Raw genomic sequence first — 21,234 nt, 5'->3', positions numbered from 1 at the left:
CCTGAGATCCCTTATTATGGACTTGATTATCCATGCCTGATTGGCACAGTAACCATGGCATCTCCACAGTGATAAGTAATTCAACGTAAAAAAAGTCTTTCTAATTTACAGCTATACCAGTTCACACAATGTGATAATAAGGAGGATACATGATGAAACCTGACAGGATGTTGAGCTTATGGCACAAGTGTGGACAGCTGAAAAGGCAAGAAATAATACAGTTGTCACTGGACTGTTTCACCTTAACACCATATAAACAAAAGCAGTCTTGTTAATCAGTCCAACTCTTCAGCTCCATAATCCCACAGCATTAATGATAAATGTGCAAACCATAAACCTCCAACTTTTTGTGAAACATAAAACATATGACTGTGCAGCATTTGATGCCTGTTTTGGTCCAAAAGCTACTTAGCCATTTGAAATCAGGACAAAAACATGCAGAATACATACATAGTGCTTTAAGGTTTTTGGGCCTTAACGCCATCCTTATTTTCCCTAAAACCCCAATTTTTGCTAAAATGGGAATAAGTTTTAGTGGTACACAAAAGATAGACATTGAAATTGTGTGACAAATAGCTTAGCAGTAAGTGCTCTACTTGAGGTTTGCACAGATTCTATTATAGAGAAAATATTAAATCTGCAACTGCTCTTTAAAAAGAAAACCCTTAAATACTTCTGAAAGTATATGATCTTAAAGAATAACTTATCTTCGAAGAATTGCATTTTCATTCCAGCAGTGCTTACTTCAATCTCACTATTTATAAGAATAATTTATTTTTCAGTAATACCTAGTCATGTGCCTTTCTGATACAGAGTATACAAACAGTCTGGCACAAGAATGATACTGAGATGTTCTTTACTATAAAGTCAGTATGCTAGTCACAGCTACTTATCCCTAATATAAGTCAGCTTATACTATTTTATACAGACACAAAGATTTTTTCACACTTCTTCGCAATAAAGAAATAAAAATTTGAATTTAAGCTTAGATTCTGATTTAAAATGCAAGTGTAATGAGATATGCTAAAAAAAAAAAAAAAAAAAAAAAAAAAAAAAAAAAGAGTTGTGTGTCTGTCATACCGGTTCTCTTGAACAACTGCTGAGTGGAGAATGGTATACAATAGATAATACTATTTTCTGTACAGTTTAGTCTAACCTAAAGGATTTTTTCCAGTTTTAGTTACGCCCCTAGCATTTCATATTTTCCTGCATACTTCATGACTAACTGGGGTAACATAAGCTTGCTCTCCCCTGGATATTATTCACCGTCAGTTCTCTCTCCTGAATAAACTGATCTCTTGAAAACTTACTTACATAGCACACAGCAGGAGAAGTGGAGGAGAAGCCCTCACCGTCCAAAGAGAGGTGGAAAGCGGAGGCTGAGAGAAGACGCTAGACGCGAACCGCATATTCCACACGCTGAGGCAGAGGGTTTATCCCTACTCACGGTGAAATTGCCGAGGAGCATTTTTCCACGTGGATACGGGATCCTCGTGTGGCCCGTTCCCCCCCCCCCCCCCCAAGTCTACCAAGCATTTTAGAAATGAAGTTGTACGTAAGGGGCCTACACGAGCCGCGTTCTTCGCTTCCTGCTTTGCCGAGTACGCCCTTGCTTCCCGCTGTTTCACGTTTCTCTCTGCCCGGGCTCTCGAAGGCGGACGTCCCACTGCCGTCCGAGCGGCCGGTTTGGGGAGCGCCTTCCATCAAGGCAGCCCGAACCCCGGGACGGGGGGCGTAGGCGGGGGCAGAGCACAGCGCGTAGCCTTTAAGGCATGGTTAAAAAGCAACGAAAGGAGAATCCGCCTGTCTTGGGCGCCCCGTGGGCTACACTGTTCTCAAACAGCTTTTGTAACATCACACATTGTTCGAGCGATTACCTGAACAAATACAGCTGTTTCAGATACATCCCTTCGATACTACTGCTACAGCCTCAACTCCAAATTGTATTAAAAACTGTTCATATTGTCCTCAACACCACCAAAACGTGCTCAGATCGGTTTCTAGCAGAAAGCATTGCCTTCCTTCTTTCAGCAAGGGAAGTGGTGCAGAGCGGACGCACTAGCGCCCCGCGTGCATCTGGCCAGAGCGCTGCAGACGCAGGGATTTACAGCGCATCTCGGGAGCTGCAGGCCACCCCTACGGGGTTACCCACCGCTCCGTGCGCGCCAACTGCCCGAGGCTCCAGAGACTTGACAAGCTGTGTAAAATGGTTCCTCCTCCTCTCCTGAGGTATTGCTTGGGTTATATTCATGCAGCATCCGTACAAGAAATTATTTTACCGGACAAAGTGATTAGTGGCAATCTGAAATTATCCAGCTATTAAACTGAACACTAATGGTAAGTTAATAGCATTTCTGGTTTAAAAACATGATGTGCTGAATTAAGAGGGTATTTTCCCGTGACATCAGGAAAGCTCATTCCCATGAACGAAAACCTACACAGAGAAATCCAAATGGGCCCAGAATGTCATTAGAGTCAACAGAAAGCCCACCATAGAAACTAGGAAGTTTTCCCCTGTGGTTTCCAGGAAAGAGATTAAACTCATCCTGCACACTTAAGGGATGCAGTGATGTTCACCTTTTGGACACTATGAACCTTAGAGACTCACTGGAAAAGCCTGAGCGGAATTCTTGGTTCAGGGGGAAGAAAAAGCCCATTTTGCACATGTCCCTCACCTCCTCCACAGCGCAAGAACTTGAGGAGACAGACATTTGTTTTTACAAAATGGCTCATGTGTGCGTGTGTGTGTGTGTCTGTGTGCCCGTAAGTGCATCTCTGTACATGAAAATCTTAATGACCATATGGGATCTTTGATACATGTATAGTAAGCGCTTACCAATGGTTTGTTTTCTCCTGAGCATATGGAATCCCCAGAATAGTAATGATAAAAAGAAAAAAAAAAAAGTATTTGAATAAGTCTCCAAATCAAGACCAAGATAAAATTTAACAGCTTTGAGATTTTTTTTAAGTTTTCATGTTCTGTTATTTCTTGCTATCCTATCAGATCTCATTTTGCTCAACCTGTTCTCCAGCCTAATTTTTGACATTCAGAGTAGTTTCCTGCCCAGAAAGTTAAAGTGATATGATCTACAATTCACACCAAGAGACAAACTCTTAACCTAGTTGCAACTTCTACAGTGACCATCTTGTTTAAAAAGGAGAAGCTAACATTAGGGATCTACTAAGAAAAAGTTACCTACTTCACAAAGATGTTATTAACCTTATCTAGACTATACTGGTCCAAATTCCACTGAAGTCAACAGACAGAATCCACTGAGTTTGGAGAAAGTCTCAAACATATTAGATAGGATTATTTAGTTAAGCATCCAAGCTGAATACAAGTGCAGCACTTTTTGACGTTTGCCAAAATCACCTGGCATTTTATGCAAAATATTCTAGAGAGCAAAGGACTTAACCCGCTTCTGTCAATTAGCATTTCCTTGTCACAAGTTTAATAGCCCCTTTGGCAACTGATTTTAGCTGGTATTAACAAAATCATTACTTTAACCCACTTGGAGGTATAACCTGCGATTGACTTTTGCTGAGTGGATTAACAGAGTTCATCAAGGCAAGAGTTCTGAAGTATTAACATCACTTTTCAGTTATTTTTATCCTTTGATGTCAGTGTTTAATTCCAGAGAACTGAACTTTGAGCATCAAAAATATTTACAAGCCATGGGCCAGTAGTTGTCTTGCGGTACGGACTATAGAAATACAAAGCAATAAACAAGCTGAACATTGTAGCTGAAGATGTTAGAAGTTCATTATACGTATTTCTCTCCAGTCAAGCATTCAAACAGCAGATATACCTGAAATTAGAGGCTGAATACATATAAGTATTCCAGCATTCAGTGTCCTGGCAAACGTTACAGGTAATTTATAAGAGTAACTGAAAGAGTGCTTTTATATTTTTTACATATATATATACACACACATACATACACACACAACACAACATATACCTAGCTTTCTAAATGCCTCCTCTTCCTTGAAGCTTTACAAGAAGATACGTATTCTTTCAATGACATTTCATTAAAAATACACTTCTTTGGAAAGCGGTCAAGAATAAAGCCACGTTTCTGCTTGGCAGGGAGAGCAGTACAGCAGGCACTGTGCTGCAGCTAAAGAGCATCACAATCTGCTTTACCACGGCTGCGAACAGTAATCACAGATGCTTCCCAGGATAAATCACTGGCACTCCTTCCTTGACTTCTGATTTTCCATTTCTGTCTTCTCTCTCATTTCAAAGTTTGCTTTGTGGATAAAAAGTGGAATAATGGGAAATGTAATTAGGTTATTAGAAAGACAGTCCTCAATTGAACTAGTTTTGTTGATTTTGCTTGAAAACTTGTTTTCCTAAAACCCTACACTGCAGTTAAAGAAATCAAAATAAAAAATTAAAAACAAAGTTTGGGTGACTCATTTGTTAGAAATAAGGCAGCAAAACAATTCACCTTCAGTATCTATTCAGGTCAGAAGATAAACGTCACAGTCTTGCTTTTGAAAACACATACATTTTGCTGTTCAAATAAGCTTTACCAGGGCTCCACTCTTCAGAATACATCTTCCATGATTAAGGCTAACTGAAAGTAATCAGAAGGTTTTTAAAGATGTATTTTAGGCAGCATAGCAACAGTACATTCAGATGTCCCTTACGTTAGCATTTCTGAACAGGTAAGAGAATTCTACTTCAATTATTTATTCTTCTCAAAATCTAGCTTCTCTTTTTATTAAATATTAAAATGTAAGAATTTTTTTGAAAGACACTGTTTGCATTGATAATGGTGGTTTGCTGAATTACTTTTAACTAACTTACTAATTGAAAGCAGAGTTTGAAAAAAGTGAGTTAAGCATCTTCTGGGAATGGGATTGTAACAGTGTTTTTCAAGGTTACTTTCCCTTCATTAAAAACTTTGTAAAATAATAATGAAGAGGAAACCGTCTCATTAAGGAAAGAATAAGATCACTCGTCAATTTTACTGCTCTTCTCATCTAACTTTTTACCAGTAGGCGCATAGCGATGCCTTGCATTTCTTAAGAATTCTTTGCCCCACATTCACTGTAAACAGAGAGGAGCCATAATTATACTTCATTTGATCCATATCAAAGCAACTGATCCATGTATCGATTTACATAAAGTAAAGCACATAAAACATTTTTGCTTTTCACCCTTACTTCACCACCTTCTAACGAAAGTTTTCCTTTGCAGACTTCATTTGAATATAAAAATCTCCCGTTGAAATTTGCGATGTTAAACAAACCATACCAGTCATTCAACTTTTTAATTAAGGATTCAGTGTTCCATCCCTTTTCAGACATTAAAATTCAGGTTCAGTCATTAATCTTTCTAAATGAATTCACCTGTGGCTAATACTGATGTATTTTCTATGAGGCTTGTCATGGACGGCATACTGCATGCATAACCGCTCTACAGTTAATTACACAAGGGATTACCGTTATTGTCATAAAGATAAAGCCTTGCTAGAAGCCTTACAGACATTTTTGAGCAACGACTTACTTCATTTTTGTTAACAGGCACCTAAGTACTTAAGAACAATAGAAGTTTGTTTACAGCATGCAGAAGCAATGGTGAAGTTCAGAGAGCTCTCAGAAGTGGAAACGCCGTCCCGGGCAGCTGGCCACCTAGTTGCTGTCTTCCCCGCTTTCATTTCACAGCTATTGCTCTTAGCAGCAAGTGAGAAAGCAATACAGATAAAGTACTTCTTTTAAGATTCATCTGTTAGAGTTATAGGCCAAGTATTCTTCTCTTAAACTGTGCTATTCATCTTTTTTATTTTTTTTAAAAAAGGGCTATAATTTAAAGCACTACATACCAATCTACTGAGAAAGAAAAAAGTTCAAAGGTGGTTAAGGAACAAAGCAATCCCTGAATAGTAAGCAGTGTAATTTACAGAAAGTTTAGGAAAACGTTCGTGGTACAGTGGCACGGCAAACAAAAGTTCAGAGCAAAAGAAGAGGAGAGTGTGTATGCTGCAAGAGTTTCTATACTCTAATGTCCAAGTTTATAAATTGGATATTATCAATTAGAAATGCTACTGTCTACTGCCTTGCAGTAGACAATGCCCTGGTAAGAGTCACTTGCCATCATCAAGGCTAGAAAACATTTCTTATCAGTTGAATTCACAGGCACACCTCCTGTCATAACTTGAGGAGACATGTTTTAGCCGTTCAAAGGGATTTAATCAAGGCAGAGCAAACAAAATACTCGGGTTAAAAAAAAAAAGTTTTTTAAAAAAGGCAAGATAGTATAGGAAAGACATTTGATTTTAATGCCTGTTGCATCTATTTTATATTAGCTTCAGCTGAATTACTCATGATTTGCACTACTAAAAGGCAGTCCCCAACATGTTCCCAAATTATTGAAGAGTTTGAAATTATATACATCAGTGAAAAAACTGAGAATGAGAAAAAGCCAATTAAGAGAGTAACATTGAAAACGCTGAAAACAGACAAACTATCAAAACAGTAAAAGTCAAAACTTCATTTTCTATTTCCTAATATTTTTAGGGACAGAAACAGATGGACATCTGGAACTATGGTATTTTTCTAATTCAGATACTTAATAAGAAAATAAGAAAACTTATTCCTGAAGAATAAGTAATGGTTAGTCTGAGTAGAATAGTAGCAGGAAACATAAATGATATGAACTAATCAAAAGCCTGATGTCATGATTTATTATATGTTTAAAAAAAAAATCTGCACTTTTGAATACCTGAGAACAGAAGGACGGTAGAAGAGAACCACCCACTTCAAAGCTTTACCTCACGCTTTGCTTTCCCCTCCGTTAAATCCCTAAAGACTTGCTTCTATAAACAATAGCAAGTAATTAGATTCATGCATGTAATTTGATTTAAATTGATTCTAGTGGTTATCCAGTGATGTTGCAGAAGACGTGGGGTGAGTCAGTGGACACACATGCACTAGCAACTTCCCAAACAATTCAAAGCTGAAGCAATCACTGTTTTTACATAGAGCTTCATAGTGCTATAAAAAAAGATACTACCAATTAAATCACTTAAGTTTCCTCACATAAGTGGAATTTGGAAGCTTCCTCATGCATTCTCCTATATTCTGCCTAGTTTTGATCCTGTAACAATGACAGCAGAATAAACTGCATGGAAAGCGTTCAGGTATCAGTAGCAAGTTGTTTATGAAGGTTTTGGATTTGCCTTTACTTGAGGGTAAGAGTCTCAGCTGGGACAGTTTCCTGGGAAGTGTGTTGGGACTCACCTCCTGTGGGATGCGCTAGGGTGGACAGAGTGCCGTTCTTGCTGTGGTGGAATGGACGCTAGTGAATATTACAGAAAGCAACTCACATTTGTACCTGAGGTCAGTGATGACCACTAAAATAAATTGCTGATTTTTTTTCCTATACGAGTGCAATATTCTTCCTTTTCTATTAATAAAGGAAAATCTTCCAGTAGCCTTTTACCAAAAAGGCTACATACGAGATTTTCATCAAAAATGAATGGATTTTTTTTAATAGAAAGCCAATTACATTGTCACTGTTCTTTGCCTTTAGAAATTTGAATTCACCAGTCATCTCAAAGAGATAATTTCTTATCCAAATAAGTCCAAAAGGTGGGGAGAAACTAACTATACAGGATGTGTTTTCCCCTCTCACCCCTTCTGATTTAATATAATAATGGCTACCACCAAAACATATGAAAACCCAGAAGCCCCAGAGCAAGCAAAAACACCAAGCTATGATTTTTCTTGTTTCCAGAGTGCCTTCTTTATCTGGAGGTGGTGGTGGTGGCGGGGGGAAATGGAAAACAAACTGTTTTAGTGAAAACTAAAACTTTGGGCAATTTTAATGTTCTTTCCTTTCTCTTTTTATTCCAGGACATTCTGAAGACATCTTTGCAGGTGTCTAGAATAGCTATATTCCTCAAGTTGCCCTATGGGAGAAAGAACAGTAAGACATTGTATTTTATTGCTTGGGAATGTCTTAGACTTGCTGCAGGTAATAAACAGTGCTGTCATAGCTTCTTATTTATTTAATTTTGAGAATGAATTTGGTGCTAATGAGGTTGAGGGGCTGATAGCGAAGTCTAGAGTCAGGCACAGCGTGGGCAGGTGCTCTGAAAGCTTCTTCAAACAGCTCTGTCAGCAAGTGCACTTTAATCCTGCCTTGCAATATCCCCGCTCGCTATCAAAGTGCCAGTTCCTGCCAGGTGCTGAGTGCTCTCCGTGCGCGGCGGTGACAGCGGAGGGGAGCGTCACACAGCAGACGCAGTGCCTGGCAGAATCAGGCTCCTGCAACTCTATGCAGAGCTAGAAATTTAATCCAAGACAAAGCGAACTTAGTCAAATACCGACCTTTGTCCTAAGGACAAAGAAAATGGCACTAAAGTCTGTCCTCAGTAGCGCGATCCATATTGACATCGAGGATCTCCAGAGGTCAGTTTGCTGCGTTTAACAGTTACACTGGTTTGCCTGTTTCCTTTCTTATGAAATAGATGCTTAAATATTTTAAAACTCAAATATTAGAAAAGTCAGCAACTCTGTGTTAACCAGTTGTATGCTATCTGCTAACGAAGGCAGGCAACCCAGAAGGTTTGCCTGAAAGGGCAAAGGTAATGATTTGCATGCTGCAGAATGTAAAAATCTAACCATGTTAGATCTTCGGAAAAGCATAGTTCACTCCTCACTCTGGAGATAACAAACAGGAATAGGAATACAAATAAACTACATTATTCTTATAATGCATGAGAGTTCTAATGATCGATCCATCATGTTAGAGAATGCCCTTTCTTTTTTGCATGAACATCCAGGTGTACACAGTCTGTTCTTGTAACCTAGCACACATTTGCACAGCCACAGTGGAGCTTTCATATGGACTACACAAAGCAGGCAAACACTAGTTTCTTGGTTACCCCTTGCTGTAACATTGGTTCTATGCAGCAGGCTGCAAACTCACTGACAAGAGAAAGCCACCCATGATTTAGGACATTGTGATGCACTAAAGTACTAATAAGGTTAATTTAGCAGATGTGATGCAGATCTTTGACCACTTCAACAGCTAGATTATTACTCCTCTTTAATTCTTTAAGTTGTCCTCTGTTAATAATTCATATTAGATATAATTTACATAGTTAAGTGCATTTCCAAAATCCTCCTGACAGATACTACTATTAATATTTGTGGTTCACTGGTACAGCTAGATACTACTATTTGTGGTTCACTGGTACAGCTAGTGTTAGGCTAACAAGGTTATGCTTCAACTAGACCGACAGCACTTTGTAAAACTTTACATTTCTGGACATGCACTCCAGCTCACGAGCAGGCAGGTTAGCAGCCCGATACAGCAGCTATGAAAGGCTTCATTTCTCCCATTTATTTGTTGAGCAACATGCCTTGTAGAGTATATTTGCAAGATGTCATATTCTAACAAGCATGTAAACAGGGCATCAGAAGCAAATTTCACAAAAGACAAGTTCCTTTTTATCTGTGGGCTCCAGTGCTAAGAGCCCAGCAGGATCCATCCAGTTTACAAAAGCTGCTCCTTCTTGCATGCAGCGTGCGCTTAAATATACCCACATCATCCTTACCAAATGTCTTTTTCTGGCTGCTCAGTTCATATTTGTCACCAGTATACAAAATGTAGAGTCTAAAGAAAGCATGAGCAGCTTGTGCATCACTAATCTCGTTACTGTAATGGCTATGAAAGTATCCAACAAAAAAGTCGCTTATAAGCCAGTCCGCGCATACATGCTATGCACAGCATGTGCCCATGGATGCTCCCTGAAACAATGATGAAAACAAGTCATTTTAACGCTGCTCCTCACATCCAACTGAGAGTGACAAATACCTCTTCTCACCCAGATGAAAGGGCTGCTGACAGTTCTTTCTACCTTAAAGCCAGATAAAGCACATTGATGGGAATAAAAAGTTCACCAACCTCTCAAATCCAATTAAATATTTTTATCTTTAGAGTCTTTGGAAAGAGGAGAAGAGGGATTCCTTTTCCTCTCTCCCCCTTTTGAGCTTCCTACTTGTCATTTATCCCCTCTTTAATTTGGCATATAAACCCCCCAAGACTTCAGCCCTAAGTCTCTCAAGACCAAGATTACATCATTGCTGTTATGGCATGTTATACACTAATCATAACCATTACCACTTACAAGTTCACAGCTTCATTCAATTAACTGCCTGACATGGATTTTGCAGTTAATTCATAGTGAAGGTCACCAGTGGTCGAATGGCAGGTGCATTCTGCTACCTCTCTGAATGCCAATTACCAGTCTTAAGCAAGTCCAGGGGAATACTGAGTCTGAACAAGTTAATCAAAAGGCTCCAAACTTAAGACTCATTTTTATAGGCGTGTCTAACAGTCTGTAAAACAATATGGCATAATTAACATTCAAATGACAGTCACACCACTTAAAACTCTAATTTACAATGGAAGGCAGAAAGCAAAAGATTATTTTACTTTATCTTTTCAGAAGAAAAAAAGATGAGATTATGGAACTATATTAGAAGCTGTCTAGTACTGTACTTAGAGATAAACCTATCACAAGTAGTGATGTGCTATTTATATATTTCAAGATACAGGGTAGTAGCAAGTTACAAGTTTTTCTTGATCTGCTAAACCCAGGCCTGCTTGCTGTATTGCTGAAAGATAGAGACAGACATTATCAAATTACCTCGTAGTAGAGATGCATTGATATAAAAATACTGTCGTGCTTTCAACTTGCAGGACAGATTCCCAGAGTAGTTGTACAGGAATGTAGCAAATAGACAGTCATATAAATAAAGTATGACCTGAGAAGAAAGATCTAATTGAAACAGGGTGTTTCTGAGGTAGGACAGTTCCCAGCTGTGGTCAGCAGAACAACTGAGAACAGAGCTTGGATCAACAACCTCTTCCCAGGTGCAGGGACCAACCCAGGCATCCAGCAGGTAGAGGTCTGCCCTACAGTAGGAACTTGTCTCCCAGGTTTCCCCAGGAAGCAAGGAATGCCTGTTTCTCAAGAATATCCTGAGAATATCTGATGTGATGTGGAGCCGGCAATTCGTTTGCTTTAAAATAAAAGCCCAGCTACTCAGATAGTGGACAAACATGGTTACTCAACCCTACTTTTACAGCCTAAACTAAGCTGTAAAACCAGCTTTGCATAATTCTGTGAGTCTGAACTTCCTAATTTGGTACCAAGCACTCTTGTTCTAATGCAATAATGCAACATTACATATACAAAAATGTAGTCTGTATCACAGTTACTCATACAAGAGGAGAGCAGAATTATGTTAAGAAGTCCCAGCATAAGAATTTAGGTACCTTATCTGAAAAAGTTCTTAGAGGTTTGAATTGCTAAAGAAATTCACCTAGCTGATGAGGGAAAGAAAAAAAAAAAGTCTTATGTTGTAATTCTAGTAAAGTTTCCTACCAATGTTAGCAAACTGCAAGCTTACCTAGTACTAATATATAAAATTATTTCTGTGCCTGTCTACTCTTATGAAAATCACTGACAATATTTCACTTTTTAAAGCTAAAATTGAGGACTCACACTCAATGTTTAACTAATATTTGGTTTATGTGGCTGCTCAATTAACCAAAATAAAGCATGCATTAAGCAAGGGTTCCTGCTAGGAAGGCAAAAAGCTGTCGACACAGGTGCCACTGCTTTTTGTCTCTATTCTCTTACTGACCAGCACTTGATGTGTTACTTCATACAGGTAAGAAAACGACAGTGAAAAATATGTATATTCTCTATACATATAATAGAGTGATAAATAAAAGAGGACCAGGAAAAAATACCTTAGGTATAATACTGGGAGGATGGAAATCCCATCAATAATTAAGGCAGAACATTTACATGAGTAACTTCATATTTTATTAGAAATCATAGGCCCCAAGACTGTTTTTCTAGCAGAAGAATGTACTATCTGTTTGTATCCTCTGTCAAACAATACAAAGGAAGGGGTTTATTTTGTATTCCTAAGATAACCTGAACAGCAGAAAAAACTCCACCCAGGAACGCAAGTGAGATTAAACTATTTTTGTGCACAAGAATGAGCAATCCTTCTTAATTTTCCAACTGTGAATTAAACACACACACTGCATAAAACCCAAGGGATTACCAAACATAACTTAACAGAAGGGTGAACAAATGAAAGGGGGATACAAGAAAACACTATTTTGGGAAACCTGAATAATTAAGAGTAGTAAAACTACTTGCCCCAGGCTATTCCATCAGGACAGAGATGCTGGTACGTCAAGTGATCCAGCCTCCCATCTCCGATCCAGCTCGTGTGCAGCTCACGGGATCTGAGGAGGTTAAACTGCTAAGCAGGTTGCGAGATGGGCAGGCTCTGGGTGCAGCAGTTTCTGGGTCACAGCTCAGTAGGTAGACAGGCCATCATACCTCCTCCCCTCCACCGCTGGTACGGGCCCAGTGGTCCCACTTGCTTTGCGTTTCAGTTTCCTCACCTCTGTGAGGCTCCGCACAGCTTCTCCTCCTCCTCTTCTCTTGGCAACACACATCCCAAGTCTATAGTCCATCACTCTTTTAGGGGAATGTAAGTAACACTCCAGACCCTCTCTCAGTTCTCTCTATGAGACATAAAAGACCTGAAAGCAAGCCTTCCCTTTGCCCTTGCATTCGTTTTTCTCACTACTTCTTCTCTGCAGTCACTGAGGACATTTACAGAGGTTTTGCTGACCCCTCTGTCCCAGAAACATCAAGCAAACGTTTCTAAACATGAAAACAAATGCCGTGCTCACCCCAGGGTTATTCCAGAGTGATATTTTAACAGACCTGTCACAAACATATCATTCCCATCATACCAATGATTTTTATAAACTCATTTTTCTTTAAGTTGTAACCATCATGTTGCATATTGTCACCTAGACTATTTTGCAATATAAAACAATCAAGTGCTCTTCCTCACAATGTAAGGATAGAGGAGATTTAATATGATACAATAGAAATGACATAAAAGTGAAACCACTCTTTTATTAGATAAGTTGCTGTTAACTCAGAAAACAAGTGTCTGGTACTCAATTTATTTCCATAAATTAAGTAGTTGCAAAATAAGTATGATATATATAGAAAACACAGTGTAAAAACCACAGCAAAGTGTAGGGGATACCTTGACACTTCTCTATATTTAAACATGATTTTGACTGGAATCAAAATAAAATTTCTGCTGAATGCTTTTAAAAAAAAAAAAAAAAAAAAAAAAAAAAAAAAAAAAACCACCAAACAAGCAAAAGAAGAAACACTTCCACTCCTAAGTCACCTGCTTGAACTCAGCCATCTTGCCCTACAACAAGATCAACTTTCCTAGCATTTATGGTATCACCTCTCAGAAAAAGGAGCAATATTACCTGACCCCAGCCAAAACAAACAAACAAAAAACTTTTGCCTTTGTGGTTCTTTAGAGCCTTATCTTGCACAGGATGTTATCTAACTGCTTTGCTGTCAGATGAGGCCAGTGCAAAGAAATTGATTAGTGGGATCACATATCTGCCCAAGCCTTGTACAGAGCTGCCTGTTCTTTTTTTCCCCTTAAAATAAGCACATAAACACCTAAATAGCTCCCAGACTGTAAAGCAAAAAGCCACTGAAAAGAAGTCAACAAAACCATAAGCTAGGGAGCTCTTCAGACAAAGAAAGCTCAGCTCTGCCACAGGGGAAAAACTAAATGAGTTAAGGGGAGGGAATCCAATCTTTTCCTTGTCAGCCTCTCCTCACAGGACCAATCTTTCACTCTTTTAGTGGCTTTAAAGTTTGCCCAAACTCTCCATGGTATTCTCTAAGTCCCTAGAAAAACCTCTGCCTTGCAGGCTTGGCCACATACCTTGTCCCTGCTGCTCACCCAGGAGCTTCTGCTGGCTGGAGAAGATGCCCCGCTGCACTCACACAGCTGTCCTCAGTGAAGGAGCCTTCACTCACCTTTAACAGGGACTTTCTCCCCAGGCTCCAAGCACACTTGCAGCAAAATGTAAAATGCAATACGTGTATGTTAACCTAGCCAGAACTGACTTGACTCAGTACAGCCACTAAGCCCCCTTACTCTGATTTCCTTTATCAGTCTCTTTAATTTCCATAGCAGATAAGTAACATATGGTCCTAACCAGTGGCTAACTACTAATTATCACCTAGAGCAAAAGGCATTAATGTTTGGTTTATTGTTAATTGCTTGTGACCAAGTCTGTAGAAATAGTTGGTTTTCTTCTCAGTATATTTCAGAACTCTCTTCTATCAGAGACATTATGAAACAGCAATGCTCATCTCCTCAAATATGATTGACTTTGTTAGAAAGACAGTGTTTTTTTTTTTTTTTTTTTTTTTTTTTTTTTTTTTTTTTTTGCAACTGCAGTCTTAATCTCCTTAGTCTGGGCATATTTCTTCTGTCTTAAAAAATATTGAAGAGTATGTTGTGAACTTAAAGTAATTCAGTGAAGATTCATAAGTAATTCATAATTCATTGCAACAAGAACTTTTCCTAAAAGATGTTCACATACTTTGTATGGATTTCTAAGTTTGTAAGTTATGGATATGATTCAAGAGGTATACAAAAATAATAGTTTGGATTTAATGAGCTGCCCTCGTCCATTTTGGTAAGAGAAATTTATGTAATTGGATGTATGGTTGATAAATGGCCAAAGTAAACCACAGCTGGAACATCTCTTCCTCCTGCTCCTCCAGGTTGCCCGCAGCTCCCAAATCCAGCAGCTTTCACTCCACCTGGCACACAGAGAAGCCAGGGCAGCTCTTTCCTCTGCTACAGAGCTCTTGTTAAAATGACAGGAAAGTCATTTACTCTTTCTGCTTCAGTTCCCCAACTATAAATTGAAAAGAATACTATTTCCAGGACTATGATAAAGAAAATACTTTCCATTATAGATGGGGAAGTGCTTAGGTGTAAAGGTGCTGATATAAGTACCTTAGATAGATAAGTATCTAGGGTACAATACAGGCAGATAACAAATAGCTTAATCCAGCTCCTTATCAAGCTGGTCAGCAACTTCTGCAGAAGCAGGTTGTTGGACACAGGAGAAACCTCTTGAGGCTCCAAGTGGAATCTATTAACAAGGTCTGAACTCTGCCTTAAGGACTGCTCAGAATAGTGAAGTGCTATTAGTCCCGATTTATAGATGGGGAATCTGCGGTAAGAAATTTGAGGAGGGCTTCTTCTGCTAGCTCTGCCTTTCCCAAAGGCCAGAGTGCAAAACTTTACAGAGCCAGCAGATAAAGAAATGACAGAAGCACAGCCATCAGCCACGTGTGCCTCTCGTGACTTCTGCGTTGCCCTGCTGTGCATTCAGAGCTGGCATAAATTAAATGCTGGTAAATTTGGACAAGTGGCAGAGTGCAGTTCTGCACAAATCCAGTATTATGTCTGAATGGAAGCTCGAAGCATGCAAAAAATGAGGATCAGGCCTCTAGAATATACTCCACAACAGCTATGAAATTACTGAATCATGGTTTTTTTCATGCATTCAAATGGGATCTGTCTCCCTGCACCTCCTCTGCATCATCTGACTGGACTGCCTGCTGGGAAGCAACAGTACCATGGCACTTCACACGGAGCGATCACTCAGTCACACCATTTACAGCTACAGAGACTGTAAATCTCTCAGGGAGACTATGAAAGGACGTCTGCAAAAGATATGCTGATTGTCTGTTAGATTTGTTTTTAATGTACAGTATTCATTCCTATTTAGTAAGCATTTTGCTAGCGCATCAAGGGTATTATAACTAATTTCCCTTCAGAAAAAAAAAGTTGCTTCTCATGGGCTGGTAAATTTTTCAGGGGTTTCCCTCTGACATTCTCTTTTTCTCCAGATGCTAAATTGAAACATAGCTGCAACACAGAAACATAGCTGAAACATAGAAAAGTTTAGTTTTTAAGACCTCATTGTTATTACTAACCTGGCTGTGTCTGCCTGTACGAAAGCAAATTTTACAAGTGCGTTTGCATATTGTATTATTTTGGAAACTCTACTGCATTTTGCAGACCATATTGCATTTTAATGCCTTCACTGTATATGTAATTAGGTCAGCTGTTTACTTCTAAAAGTTATTTCAAGATCTAAACCAGACTAAACTGAGAAACTACATTAGTCTTTTTCAGTTATGTGTCTGAAGTGCACCAGAAGTCATAGAAGAGAAAGTAAATAAAAAATGTGTTAACTAACAAGACATCAGACAGCTGCAAAAACAATGTTTTATAATCTCTCATTTAAAACACACAAATCTTTCCATTTCACAGAGATTTTCTAGATTCACTTAAATAAGAGCTAAGAATTGTGTAGAAATGACTTGAAATGAATGAAAATCATATATCACTGTTTAAGCTGCCACTAGCCAAACAGCATTTTGCTAATGACTTCTACTTTCAGACTACAAATCAGACTTGTCTGAGTAGCTAAATTGCTCCTGCTCTTATCCACTTTGAGCAGATAGCAAAGTAACCTGGAATATGCTGCTGCTGGGTGGGAAGCAGGAGGAGAAGTAGGTAATTTCTTCAGTGGATGAAGAAATTATTGAAAATTTGGTTCAGTTTATTACATGGATGCTGTAGTCTGACATTCAGGCTTCCAGCTTAGAGACTGTATTTCAGAGATGTTGTGTGCAAATGCAGTCAAAAAAGTGTCATGGTATAAGTTCAAAATATTAGTATTATCACTATGTTTTCACACAGCCACTATGAACTGAAACAGTTTAGGTGAAAAAGAACATGGTTAGTGTTAAATTCAAATTTGAAATGAAAATTCACAATGATTTAGTACTTTTTCTGTTCAGTGCATTGGTTGTTTCCACTGATGTCAGTGAAATAGGAACTAACTGTCACATCTAAGCCAAACTGTCTTTGGTTAACTTCAATAAATTTTTGGATGTGAATTTGCTCACTCGTGTATTTAAAAAACTTGCTTTTCGGGTTCTTCCACATGTTTACAATAACCATGGCATGCTTAGCATTGTTTTGTAAGTGATCTTCTGGGGAGCAGTAGGAACACAATAACTTAATTTCTTTTTATGGTTAAGAAAAGTGCTAAGATAGTCTCTCTTAATATGCCAGGAAACACAGAAAAGTATTATAGATTGTTTGATCCGAAGCAACCTTTCCTTTCTTCTTCTTCTTTTTTTTTTAACAGTTACTAGATAATTACAGTTTTCCTTAGCTGTCCTTTATTAATATATGGATTTCAATAGGATTTTAGCTCATATTTCTATGAAATAATTAACACCTGCAGAATTTCAAAAGGCAGTATTTAATTTACAAGAGGTCTGTAAGAATTATGTTTTTCCTCATTAGGTTTAATTGAGGGATATGACATTTTGTTCAAGAGAAACTTTTTAGTCTTAATTAGTCAAACAATGCAATGGTTCAAGCTTCAGCAGCAGTTTAGTACTTAAAATTCTCAGAAAATAAGCACAGGGAGAACTATAAGGAGAAACTAAGAATAGAAGAGAACTGCAAATAGCATCAGCAAAACGGTCACATAAAACAAAAATTTCCCCCCACTTGCTGAAAACTGAAGTCTCGTAGTCTGAAACTAAGGCTCCAGTCTTGCAAGCATATATTCATACGCTTAATTTTAAAGCTGTATTGCTAAAGAGTTCATAGGACTAGGACCTGGTGTAAAACACGTTTAACCCAACTGATGACAAGAGAATTGTGTCAAATGTAATTCAGATCAGTACTGGTGTCCCAGATTTGTGATTTATGTATGTTAGCAAATGTAAAACGTGAGACCTGAAGTCTCCTGAAAGGAAGATTAATGCTTTTGAAATGTTCCCATGGAGCCATACTCTGAAAGCATGCAAAACGTGCAGTTTCTCCCACTTTTGACACCCAGCCAGAAAAACCCGTTGGTTTTGACTGCATTTTGTTCGCGATTTTAAGTTCTGCTTGGACTCAAAACCTCGCAGGCAAATCTGAGGGTGGAGGTGGGCGCGCGCCCACACCGGTTGGGACCCAGCCCTGCGCCCGGACCCTCGCGCACGCTCCTGACGCACACACGCGGCCGGATCAGAGCCACGCTCGGGAAGGCCCTCGTGGGCTCCTGACCCACCTCGGCACAGCCCCCCGCTCCCGGACGTGCAGCAGAGGCGTTTAAGTCGCAGCTGCCGAACCTTCTCCCTCTGCCTCCCTGCGCCGCGAGCGTTAACGAGGCGCCGGAGCCGCCGAACGCTCCCAACACTACGCTCCGAGTGCTCAGCAAGCCAGGAGGGCCTCAAAGGTTGGACCCTGTAGAAGTCAAGTAATTAAACACTGATTACTTACTGTAAAAAAAAAAAAAAAAAGAAAGAAAAAAGAGTGTCAGCTGGGAAAGGTTGGATTCAGAAGGTCTAATTTAACACAGAAGATTTCAGTGGAAATAAAGCCTTTAACTATATTCTGCTTGACTTCATCCAAAAGAAAGGGGTGAGAGAAAAGATTAGAAAAGCTATTCAGTACCTCCTTTCGGCAGCGGTGCTTTGGGAGGTGACAGTGCTACGGGTAATTCTTCCCGTAATCTTTCCCCCCAAACAGCATTCACGATCCTCTTCAAAATCTGGCCGCGGATCAACGGCTTCATTATTTTTACAAAATACAAAGCCACCTCCCTTCTGTGCTCTTGGCTGCAGATTAGTTGTTTCAGTTCCCCAGAAACATCTCATTATAAAATAATAATAATAAAAAAAAAAACCCAGGGACGTCGCGGGCCCGGTGAGGCCTGTCGCGCCCGGGTCGTTGGCCTCCGCGCGCCCCCGCCTCTCCCGCCTTTGCCCCGCGGCGCTGGCTCCGCCGAGGAGCGCGGGCGAGGCCGGGAGGTAACACGGCTGCACCACGCTGGGCAGTCGCTCCTGAGAGACGTGAGGGTTTCCCCCCCCCCCCCAAAACACGCAGAGAAATGCAGTAAATTATCTGCTCCGAGCTTCTTAAACACTTGGGCATGGACACTGCTTACCGGAGGCAGCAGAGCGAAGGCCTCGTTCGCAGCACCCAGCAAGTCGATTACTGACATCAATTGCTGTGATGGGGGGAAAAAAGTGCTTCGTTTTCTTGGCACTGAGAGTTGGCTGAGTTTATTCACACCTACTGGAATATAAACAGGCTTATGTTTACATTAGGTACTTTGGGGAAAACATCCTGCAGCCAGAACTCTGGAGTGCTTCAGGAATTTTAAATTCAGCTATGATATTATACCTTGGCTAAATAGGCTTTTCTGTTCACTTTTCTCTTTGCAATTGCATTTCACACATGTGTTGTACTCTCCTAAGGTTAAAATCCAGAGAGAAAATGCAATATTTAACAAATTGATGCTTATTCCCCCACACCCTTCATATCATTAAATTTCATCTTTTCCCAGGATTCACTGTCAATGTAATTATAAGGCACTTGGGAGGTGAATGTTAGTTGGGGAAGGCAGGAATTCATTTTTAATGTTGTATTTTGGCAATTGAAATTAAACTGTTTTCATTCACATTAAAAGAAATTCTGACTCCAGAGCTACCAGGGAAAGTGAAGGTAAGCAGGGCAAGATAGCAGAAAAACGCATGAGAGGAGGCTCGGACGGCCAGGCCGTTAGCCTGGGGTCCGAGGGAGCAGTCTCGTTCCTGCTTTTCCCCCAGGCCCCTCGGTCCCGGTCCCCGCTACCCCGGCCGAGCCTCTCGCCCCCACCCGGTCCCCGCTACCCCGGGCTGCCCCCCTGCCCGCGGGCATCCTCCTCCTCTGGCACGGCGCTTGTGCAGCGCCCGGCATAAAGAGGCTCCTTCCTTGCTTATGCAGATTTTAGATATCATTTTCCCTTCAAACAGTAATAAAGAATTGATAGGTTTCGTAATCACACAGGCGGATGCCTCCCTAGTTAGGGGGGCTTGTCACCGTCAGGGGAGACTTTTGTGCAAAATGCGAAAGCGCTTGCAACACATCACGGAGACCTGACTGGTACGTACTGGGCTCAAGCGGTCAGTAGGCTACTGAGGGAGAATTCAAATCTTTTCACTGTAGACAAAAAACAGCAAGAAAAATCACTGTATGTGACGAGGCAACTCGTGGCAAGATCAAGAAGAGGAACAACACACAGTGACATGCTCAACCGCATGCAGGGAACAACTATTCAGGGCAGCAGGGAAATTGCTGGAAGTTGTGTGTGTGGTAAGTAAATGAGCATTACTGAGACAGGTATAAATTTTAATTCTACTCTGAATATTTTTAAATGTAAATGTGAAGTTTTAATCAATGTGGCAGTTTCAACCTGGTATTAATTTTTACCTGTTTTAAAATACTTACGAAACTAGTATGTCTTTTCGAGTGGATAGAGGGGTAGATGAGGGAAGAGGTCCTCAAGCTTCCCGGAGGGTGGACAGACATCTCCACCCAGGCTTTACTTCAACTAAATCCATTCCTACAGAGCAAAGACACTAAAGCACTTTCTTAATTCCTCTGGTCTAAAGGTTCTCATTAACTCTTCAGACTTAATCCAGGCTCTGACACAGACTTGAAACTTCAGCCTCAGTTTCCAAACTGTTTTGAAGATTGGTTAGTATCTGTAAAACACTTTAAACATATGATATGAGGATTCATACTTTAGGTCTCTTTTACTAATACCTGTTTAGACATGAAAACATTACCATGTACATACAGTTTATGCATAAACACACAATTTATGCTAATCTTATATACATATATATGTGTATATGTGTATATATGTACATACATATATATATATGTATATATATAAAGGCTTATGTACACATGCCTCAAGAGAAAAATAGATTTGTCCTTCTTCTGTGAAATACATTTGCTTATCTACAGAAGAAAATCTTTTTGTTTCCTTATCTCATAATAGAGTATGCTTTTCTTTTTCCTTGGAAAAAGTCTCAGAAGTCTTCCTTGGCAAGGAAAACACTTGGCAAGGAAAAGTGAGGGCGCTGAGATATGCTTGCTCTTCAGAAAAAATATTTTCCTAATCAACAGAGTAAGTTACACTTTATCAATAAGTTCTCCAAGGAAGGACAAATCCTCTCAGCCTTAACCAGATGGGCTGTCCCTGGAAAACTGGAGCTGGTTGTGTCCCTGCTCCTCCTCATGGCGAAACGACTTTTCCACACATGAGTGAATGTGCTTGTGCATGTGCATTTTGTCTCCCAGACAAACACTTATTTATTCCATTTAATCCCTCTGCTGCAAAGTGGATCCATTAGAAAATGGCCAGTGGACAGCTTCATTTGCAAGCGGCGTGTTCTGGGAGCCGAGCGCATCGCAGCA

At 39.8% G+C, this 21,234-nt stretch overlaps 1 long non-coding RNA gene across 2 annotated transcripts in view; it reads right to left on the bottom strand.

The window, feature by feature from the left end:
• Window positions 1-18,954: 18,954 nt before the first annotated feature.
• The window catches only part of LOC134143667 (uncharacterized), a 58,387-nt gene continuing 56,107 nt past the window's right edge, over window positions 18,955-21,234 (bottom strand). For both annotated transcript variants that reach the window (XR_009959152.1, XR_009959153.1), the window contains exons 3-6: window positions 20,257-20,523; window positions 19,920-19,968; window positions 19,171-19,239; window positions 18,955-19,062 (exon numbers count right to left, since the gene is read on the bottom strand). This is a non-coding gene — a long non-coding RNA (uncharacterized LOC134143667). The remainder of the gene's footprint in view (window positions 19,063-19,170; window positions 19,240-19,919; window positions 19,969-20,256; window positions 20,524-21,234) is intronic.

The sequence above is a fragment of the Rhea pennata genome, chromosome 8 (assembly GCF_028389875.1).
Source record: "Rhea pennata isolate bPtePen1 chromosome 8, bPtePen1.pri, whole genome shotgun sequence".
In the NCBI taxonomy this organism is placed as follows: Eukaryota; Metazoa; Chordata; class Aves; order Rheiformes; family Rheidae; genus Rhea; species Rhea pennata.
This window is presented reverse-complemented; position numbering and strand designations above follow the sequence as displayed.